Raw genomic sequence first — 10,000 nt, forward strand, 5'->3', positions numbered from 1 at the left:
TGACTGGGGTCCTATATATGGCTTGGATTTGTTCAATAAATTCAAGAGATAAGAGAGAATCTTTGACTGTCTGTCTTATTCCTCTCTTCTCCTCAAAGAATTCTTTGAGCGTCGATCTTTCTTCCTGGTGATACTTAATCATTAATTTTAAGTTTGCCATAATAATTAACATTCCCTAATCAGAAGCCCTGGATGAACAGAGAGGTTCGCACTCTGCTCAAAGCCAGAGATGCTGCCTTCAGATCAGGATGCAGGGAAGCATACAGCTTGGTCAGAGCTAACCTGAGGAGAGGAATAGCTATAGCCAAGCACTGCTACAAACGCCGGTCCTGATTCACAAAAAAAACAAAAGCAGATGCACATAAATGGAAAAACCTAATGCGTACAAAAGAAGGGCAAAAAACAAGACTGGTGGTCTGAGATTTCTTACCATGGCATCCCTCAGCATAGAAGCGCTCAGGGTACGAGCGTCCTTTGTACCGCCCACTGGAGTTCCTGGCAATATGAAGAGACTAATAGCTATAGCCAAGCACTGCTACAAATGCCGGATTGAGGAGCACTTTACCTCCTCTGACCCTCGGTGTACGTGGCAGGGAATACACGCCCTGACTGACTATAAACCAACTAGCTTTGTTCCATTTACCAACAGTGCTTCACTCCCTGATAAGCTGAACAACTTTTACGCTCGTTTCGACCAGATGATAATGATATCTTCAATAAACGATCCTCCACCGATGACAACCCACTTGTACTTTCCACTTCGGACGTCAGTCGCATGCTGAGTAGAGTGAATGCACGGAAGGCAGCTGGCCCTGATGGTGTACCTGGCCGTGTGCTGAGTGCTTGTGCTGTGGAACTTGCGGGTGTCTTCGCTCTCAACAGAACTACACACTGCATAACCCACCTCAATAATTTCCAAGTGCTTTAAAAGACTAGTTCTTTCTCACTTGAAATCCTGCCTGCCTGCTACGCTGGACCCACACCAGTTTGCTTATCGTTGCAACAGATCCACCGAGGACGCTATCTCAACAGCACTACACACTGCACTAACCCACCTCGCTTGGAAGCATAAGGAAGCATAAAGTAATCTAAATCTCCCTGGTAGGCGGCTGCGTCGACCTTGGACCTCAGAAAATAAAGTGGACCCACACCAGCAGATGACATGGGACACCAAACCGCCACTGACTGTGGAAACTTTACAGGGTAGCTCGAACAATGTGGATTCCGTGCCTCTCCTCTCTTCCTCCAGATTCTGGGACCTTGATTTCTATAGGAAATGGTCCTTGGTCTTCCAGGACCAAGATGGCATCGCGATCACACTGCGAGGCTCAGCGTCTTACCGGTTTTAGTGATGTTATACTTCTGTACTTAGCTATCTCCAGTTTTCTTGCGCAAATAACTCTTGCGAACTACAGTTACGACAGACAGACACTTTTGGAAATTAACATTCACTGCACAAACACCGGATTCAGCATCGGTTGGACTTTAACCAGCTTCAAAACAACACCCCTCCCCCATCTTGGACTTTCCGATCATCTTTCTTTGTTCCTGCTTCCCAAATACACTCCAGTCATGCAGAGGATTAAGCCTTCAACCAGAACTGTAAAGTTCTGGATGGATGGGGCTGACTCCTTCCTTCAGCAACAGTTCCAGCACACCGACTGGAGTGAGTATGCTGCCCGAGCCTGCACAGGCTCACACATCCACTTGGACACCTACACTAACTCTGTCCTGAAATGCATCAACAAGCGCTCAGGGTACAAGCGTCCTCTGTACCGCCCACTGGAGTCCCTGGCAATATGAAGAGACTAATAGCTATAGCCAAGCACTGCTACAAACGACGGATTGAGGAGCACTTTACCTCCTCTGACCCTCGGCGTATGTGGCAGGGAATACACACCCTGACTGACTATAAACCAACTAGCTTTGTTCCATCTACCAACAGTGCTTCACTCCCTGATGAGCTGAACAACTTCTACGCTCGTTTCGACCAGATGATATTGATATCTTCAATAAACGATCCTCCACCGACGACAACCCACTTGTACTTTCCAATTCGGACGTCAGTCACATGCTGAGCAGAGTGAATGCACAGAAGGCAGCTTGCCCTGATGGTGTACCTGGCCGTGTGCTAAGAGCTTGTGCTGTGGAACTTGCGGGTGTCTTCGCTCACATCTTTAATGTTTCGCTTGCCCAGGCAGCTGTACCATCTATCTTTAAGTCAGCCATTATTGTGCCTGTGCCTAAGCATTCTACTGCTTCAGACTTTAATGACTTTCGACCTGTAGCACTCACCCCAATAATTTCCAAGTGCTTTAAAAGACTAGTTCTTTCTCACTTGAAATCCTGCCTGCCTGCTACGCTGGACCCACACCAGTTTGCTTATCGTTGCAACAGATCCACCGAGGACGCTATCTCAACAGCACTACACACTGCACTAACCCACCTCGCTTGGAAGCATAAAGTAATCTAAATCTCCCTGGTAGGCGGCTGCGTTGACCTTGGACCTCAGAAAATACAGTGGACCCACACCAGCAGATGACATGGGACCCCAAACCGCCACTGACTGTGGAAACTTTACAGGGTACCTCGAGCAATGTGGATTCCGTGCCTCTCCTCTCTTCCTCCAGATTCTGGGACCTTGATTTCTATAGGAAATGGTCCTTGGTCTCCCAGGACCAAGATGGCATCGCGATCACACTGCGAGGCTCAGCGTCTTACCAGTTTTAGTGATGTTATACTTCTGTACTTAGCTATCTCCAGTTTTCTTGCGCAAATAACTCTTGCGAACTACAGCTACAAGAGACAGACTCTTTTGGAAATTAACATTCACTGCACAAACACCGGATTCACGCAATCTTTGACTGTCTGTCTTATTCCTCTCTTCTCCTCAAAGAATTCTTTGAGCGTCAATCTTCCTTCCTGGTGATACTTAATCACTAATTTTAAGTTTGCCATAATAATTAACATTCCCTAATCAGAAGCCCTGGATGAACAGAGAGGTTCGCACTCTGCTCAAAGCCAGAGATGCTGCCTTCAGATCAGGACGCCGGGAAGCATACAGCTTGGTCAGAGCTAACCTGAGGAGAGGAATAGCTATAGCCAAGCACTGCTACAAACGCCGGTCCTGATTCACAAAAAAAACAAAAGCAGATGCACATAAATGGAAAAACCTAATGCGTACAAAAGAAGGGCAAAAAACAAGACTGGTGGTCTGAGATTTCTTACCATGGCATCCCTCAGCATAGAAGCGCTCAGGGTACGAGCGTCCTTTGTACCGCCCACTGGAGTTCCTGGCAATATGAAGAGACTAATAGCTATATCCAAGCACTGCTACAAACGCCGGATTGAGGAGCACTTTACCTCCTCTGACCCTCGGCGTATGTGGTAGGGAATACACACCCTGACTGACTATAAACCAACTAGCTTTGTTCCATGTACCAACAGTGCTTCACTCCCTGATGAGCTGAACAACTTTTACACTCGTTTCGACCAGATGATATTGATATCTTCAATAAACGATCCTCCACCGACGACAACCCACTTGTACTTTCCACTTCGGACGTCAGTCGCATGCTGAGCAGAGTGAATGCACGGAAGGCAGCTGGCCCTGATGGTGTACCTGGCCGTGTGCTAAGAGCTTGTGCTGTGGAACTTGCGGGTGTCTTCGCTCTCAACAGCACTACACACTGCACTAACCCACCCCGCTTGGAAGCATAAGGAAGCATAAAGTAATCTAAATCTCCCTGGTAGGCGGCTGCGTTGACCTTGGACCTCAGAAAATACAGTGGACCCACACCAGCAGATGACATGGGACCCCAAACCGCCACTTACTGTGGAAACTTTACAGGGTACCTCGAGCAATGTGGATTCCGTGCCTCTCCTCTCTTCCTCCAGATTCTGGGACCTTGATATCCATAGGAAATGGTCCTTGGTCTCCCAGGACCAAGATGGCGTCACGATCACACTGCGAGGCTCAGCGTCTTACCGGTTTTAGTGATGTTATACTTCTGTACTTAGCTATCTCCAGTTTTCTTGCGCAAATAACTCTTGCGAACTACAGTTACGACAGACAGACACTTTTGGAAATTAACATTCACTGCACAAACACCGGATTCAGCATTGGTTCGACTTTAACCAGCTTCAAAACAACACCCCACCCCCATCTTGGACTTTCCGATCATCTTTCTTTGTTCCTGCTTCCCAAATACACTCCAGTCATGCAGAGGATTAAGCCTTCAACCAGAACTGTAAAGTTCTGGATGGATGGGGCTGACTCCTTCCTTCAGCAACAGTTCCAGCACACCGACTGGAGTGAGTATGCTGCCCGAGCCTCCACAGGCTCACACATCCACTTGGACACCTACACTAACTCTGTCCTGAAACACATCAACAACTGTGTGGACTGACTTTGACTGTCTGTCTTATTCCTCTCTTCTCCTCAAAGAATTCTTTGAGCATCGATCTTTCTTCCTGGTGATACTTAATCATTAAATTTAAGTTTGCCATAACAATTAACATTCCCTATTCAAATGCCCTGGATAAACAGAGAGGTTCGCACATTGCTCAAAGCCAGAGATGCTGCCTTCAGATCAGGACGCCGGGAAGCATACAGCTTGGCCAGAGCTAACCTGAGGAGAGGAATAGCTATAGCCAAGCACTGCTACAAACGCCGGTCCTGATTTACAGAAAAAAGAAAAGCAGATGCACATAAATGGAGAAACCTAATGCATACAAAAGAAGGGCAAAAAACAAGACTGGTGGTCCGAGATTTCTTGGCATGGCATCCCTCAGCATAGAAGCGCTCAGGGTACAAGCGTCCTTTGTACCGCCCACTGGAGTTCCTGGCAATATGAAGAGACTAATAGCTATAGCCAAGCACTGCTACAAACTCTGGATTGAGGAGCACTTTACCTCCTCTGACCCTCGGCGTATGTGGCAGGGAATACACACCCTGACTGACACTGACACACCCATCTCAGTTACCTCCATCGTGTATATTTGTAATATTGTACTATAGTGAGAAAGGTTTATTCTATTTTATTTCACTCAGCATGTAGCCAGATAGGCTATTTACTTTGGTGCAGTTTATTATATAAAGTTTATGCACTTTATTAACAAGTTTTCCAGTGTCTGCAGTCATCTTTCTCTAAAACTCACACAAAGACATTATTTGAACTATAATTCCAAAACACCTCAAGTCTGCCTCCTTTGTACTAATTTTGGATTGTTTTCTCACTGATGATTTGTCAAAATAGCTAAAGTTCAGATTTTAAGTAAATTTGCCTTTTGAAAAACTGCCTCCTTTGTACTAATGTAGGATTGTTTTCACAGTGCAAAAAGTGGCATATTGATTAGTCAAAATAGCTCTGATATGTTGTAACCTTATTTTAAGTAGTTTTTGTCTTTTGAAAAACTGCCAATAGGTAAAGATATTTTTACATAAATTTATACAAAAAACAACCCTCAGCTACTTGTAAAAAGGACATTTTTACTTAAACATTTAAAAACCCAAGTAAAAGAATATTATCAGGACATTTTTTCTTGTTTTAAGTCAAAATATCTCACCCCATTGGCAAAGTGTTTTTCTTGACAAGTAAATATGACTCAAATTAAACTTAAATACTATTTTTGAGCAATTTTTACTTAACTGAATTTTTTATTTATATTTCTCAAGGTTTTTGTAGGTTTCACATCAAATAATACTGCATTAGATCAACAAATATAAACTAAAAAGCTTAAATAATTCTTTATTGTGTGTATTCTAAATAAACAAGTATTATTTCATTATATTTTTGAAAGATTATAATAATAATTATCAGCAGCTGAGAAAACTGCCAAAGTACCAAAATATTTTTTATTTGTTGAGACTGTTGCCCTAAACTAAACTCCTGAAAGTCTGTGCCTGCTGTGACTCTCAGAGCTTTGTCAGTCAACACAGTTCACACTATCACCCATCCCCCCGTTTTAGCACCTAGTAGTGGCTTAATGTACATAACAAAATGTGGCCTAATGGGTTGCAAATTACCCCAGCACTGCCATTTGGCAGCCTCTGGTAGAAAAAGGGGGTATATGAAAATCCTGATAGTTCTAGTGTTGACATTCTGACTGGTGTTCGCTCAGAAGCTTTTAAATTTTTCGCTTCCACCTTAAGTAATGCAGCAGTAACATTAGCTAACTTGAAAATTTGAAAGTAAGGCGTTCGGACAAGAGTTTCAGAAGGGCAGGCTGGCTCACTGTGGTTACGTGTTTGTCGGTTTACTGGCATTATACATATATCAAAGATAGTTGGAAACTTTGTGAAAGGACGTTTGTGTTGCCTTATCAAAGTAGCCAACACTTTAAAAATGTTAATGTCTATGGATGTTGGGCATGTTAAAAGTATTAAAAACATTACAAAACACTTCAACGAATGATAAATATATACGCCATCCCAATCCCAATATATTTGCCTGTAATGGAATATATTGGAATCGGGACGTTCCGGGAGCCACCTGGTGGATTGATGCAAAAGTGCGGGTAAAAGGCCCAAACTTTGAGGATTTTTAGCTCTCACCACGTGTGCCCAGGACCCGACCCCGGGCTCTGCAAAGTAAATCGTCTAGGGGGCGCCGCGCGCTAGGCCGATAAGGTCCACCAAGCGGCGTATCATATATGTGGATTGGGATGGTGTGGTACTACGAAGAGGTAAGCAACTGCTATTTTGTCCACTAAATGGCTTTTCGGAACTAAGACCCCACCACCACCTGTTAGGTCTAAATGGAATTGTGGACCCATTTGTGGCCACATACTTATATATGTTAAGATAGGATAAATCTCCTTCAAAATTATATTGAACAAAAAAATCTGAATTAAAAAAGGGCTTTTTTCAGCAGTAAATTCAGTGGTGGTTGAAGTGAGGGGTATATATATCTATGTTTGTGTGCGCTTTTAAACGTATTTATGTTTATATAAATATTATGTTTGTATAATGTTTATACAAAATCTCATAAACATTGTTCAGAACATTAAACACTGGAATTGTTTCCGTTATTTGGTAAGTTAAGGCTTTATGTTGTTTCAGCAATAACGCCATACACCAGTTGGTGGCAGTAAAGCATCATGATTCACGAAATACACAAACTTAACGTGTTAACACGTTCATAACGCGTCAATACCTTAACGTGTTAACACGAAATTATACGCTACGTGTCAACACGGAGAATCCAACACGTTTAGAGCATAATTTAAAACAAATGAAAAAAAAACAGAGGAATTCAAGTTTATAAAGTGTATTGGACTAAAAACAATAAGCTTGTAGCCTACTTAGTGTATACTCAAATACCTACATGCAAAATTGAGCCATGCTTTGGTACTGCGTTCTTATAATGTTTTTTGTGAATTGACTACACTCGGCTCAGAGTCACAGTCAGAAAACAGCGTTGGCCCACAGCAGGCTCAGTGTCACTTTTCTGAGTGTTCTTCGTCAGTAGTCATGGGGGTCCAGGTGTAAGGAATGTCGTTGGTCTCTAAGCGTATTGGATTTGACCATGTTTTTTATGAGATTTTGTATTAACATTATACATATATAAATACGTTTAAAAGCACACACACACACACACACACACATATATATATATATATATATATATATATATATATATATATATATATATATAAACCCCTCACTTCAACCACCACTGAACTGCTGAAAAAGCCCTTTTTTAATTCAGAATTTTTTGTTCAATTTCATTTTGAAGGAGATTTATCCTCTCTTAATTTATATATAGAAGTAGATACACATAATTAAATAAAACATGAGTAACTTAATGTATCGTTAAACATACAATACGTTTACAGAAAGAGGAGGATCTGGAAAGTTAATTTCACCATGGGTTTGTATTGACACTGTATTGTTTAGCAGTATGCTATTAAAAGAATGCACATAATTTATCAATGTCAAATCTCAGTATGTGTCACACACATAGTGTGAGAGAATAGTGATGTTTGTTTGATATACAATTATGAAAAGCTTTAGAGCATGTTATGAATGAAGTTATATAATAATATGCATGTTTACAAATTTTAAGGTACTAAACACCAGAGGTTTTTTATTGTGAAAAATTAACTTCCAGTTGCTATGGGGATCAGCTTACTAATATTGCTGTCTTCACACTGCTCACGTAGGGCTCAACGTAGCCATAGGTCAGTGCTTCGCTCACTATGTTATGAATAATTCAGATGAAACGTAGGGACTACGTTCACAAAGGATTTATGTTTCGTGTCAGCTACAGTGTGTGATGTAAATCCAATCATGAATATGTAAGTAGGCCCGTATGGATTAGTTAAATGCTGTTTTAACTACAGTAACTGAAAAATATCACTGGTGAACGAGACAAAATACATATTCAATTATAACTGATATCACAACAAAAATATAGAATTAGAAACAGTACATAAAAACCCAAACAAAGTGTAGTGTAGCGAAACTGGTGGACTCTCTCTTTGTCTGTGTGTAGATGGATATAATCTCGGTGTGGGGACTAAAACTTGTTTACAGACTCACATTTTTAGTTATACAAATACACGCATTTTTGTGTGTGTACGATTGTTTACATGTGTAAGGAAGAGACGTTATAAAAAATAACTAAATACTCTATAAAGGACTTAAATCCAGGATAATAAGTCTGAATTAATGAAGACACGGCCCCTGTGCATAACTCGTGCGGGAGTTTAAATATCATTTGATTAGAATACAACACTTTTCATGTGTTTAATGAATATATTTTTTGTTAAATATTGGTTTTAATCATAACATAAATGTGTCGCTTTGTCAGTTAGCAAAGTTACATCAGCCAGTAATGTTAAGCTACAGCCCGGTCTCACACCTACTCGTGATATAGTAATCTGCAATTCGTGACATATCGCATATTTTCAGCATGAATTGCAGTCTCCTATATATGTGACTATATCACAAGTAGGTGTGAGACCAGGTTGTAAGCTATCACTACCTCGGGATGTAAAGGTCTTCCATGTGTCTTAGCAAATTACAAATAATTAAAATAAATGTTTTACAGTTACTGAAAGACATCTACGAAGAAATGTACTGCTTAAATATAATATATAACACTTGTGTCAAATATATTGCAATTGGGATGGTTAAAGTAAAGACTTATACATTTTGGGAAAACATTTTATATAGTTAAAAAAAATACATGTTTCCATACAGCCCAAGTCCCTCTGATCCTTTTTCTGTAATTAGAAGTGTAAAATTCTACTGTCAAAAACCCATATATGTTTTTGACTGGAATATATTGGAAGTTGGATTATCAGATCTTGGCTTAGGAGTGAAATATCTTCAAAGTAAGACCAGTTTCGTCTAAGTCTGAGTGTCATCAACTCAGGGTGTGAGTTTGGAGATGATTGGAGGACATAAATTTTTTCACTTAAAAACAACTCATAGGGGGACCCCTTTTAGTTTTTTTGAGTGAAAATATTTATTCTCTCCAATCTTCTCCAAACTCACACGCTGAGTAAGATAGACCCAGACAAAGATAGACCCGTTTGTAAAAACCTCTTATGTTGTTCTGAAGCTGAGATCTGATAATCCTACTTCCAATATATTCAAGTCAAAAAAAAATATATGGATTTTGGACAGTAGAATTTTACAACTCCAAAGACAGATATGAGATCAGGGAGTCATGGGATATATGGCTAAATGTATTTTTAGACATTACAATTATGTTTTCCTAAAACGTGCTCTGATGACAATATGTAGTGATGGGACACCATCCCACTTTGAACATATTTGACACAATATATATGGTAATTGAACAAGCATCCCACTTACAATATATTTGAAGCCATAAGGATGTATGGTAATTGGACAACCATCTCATTTCCAATATATTTGACACCATCAGGATATAGGGGAATTGGACAACTATCCCACTTACAATATATTTGACACCATCAGGATGTATGGGAATTGGACAACCATCCCACTTCCAATATATTTGAC

This window comes from Hoplias malabaricus, unplaced genomic scaffold, assembly GCF_029633855.1.
Source record: "Hoplias malabaricus isolate fHopMal1 unplaced genomic scaffold, fHopMal1.hap1 scaffold_295, whole genome shotgun sequence".
Taxonomy (NCBI): Eukaryota; Metazoa; Chordata; class Actinopteri; order Characiformes; family Erythrinidae; genus Hoplias; species Hoplias malabaricus.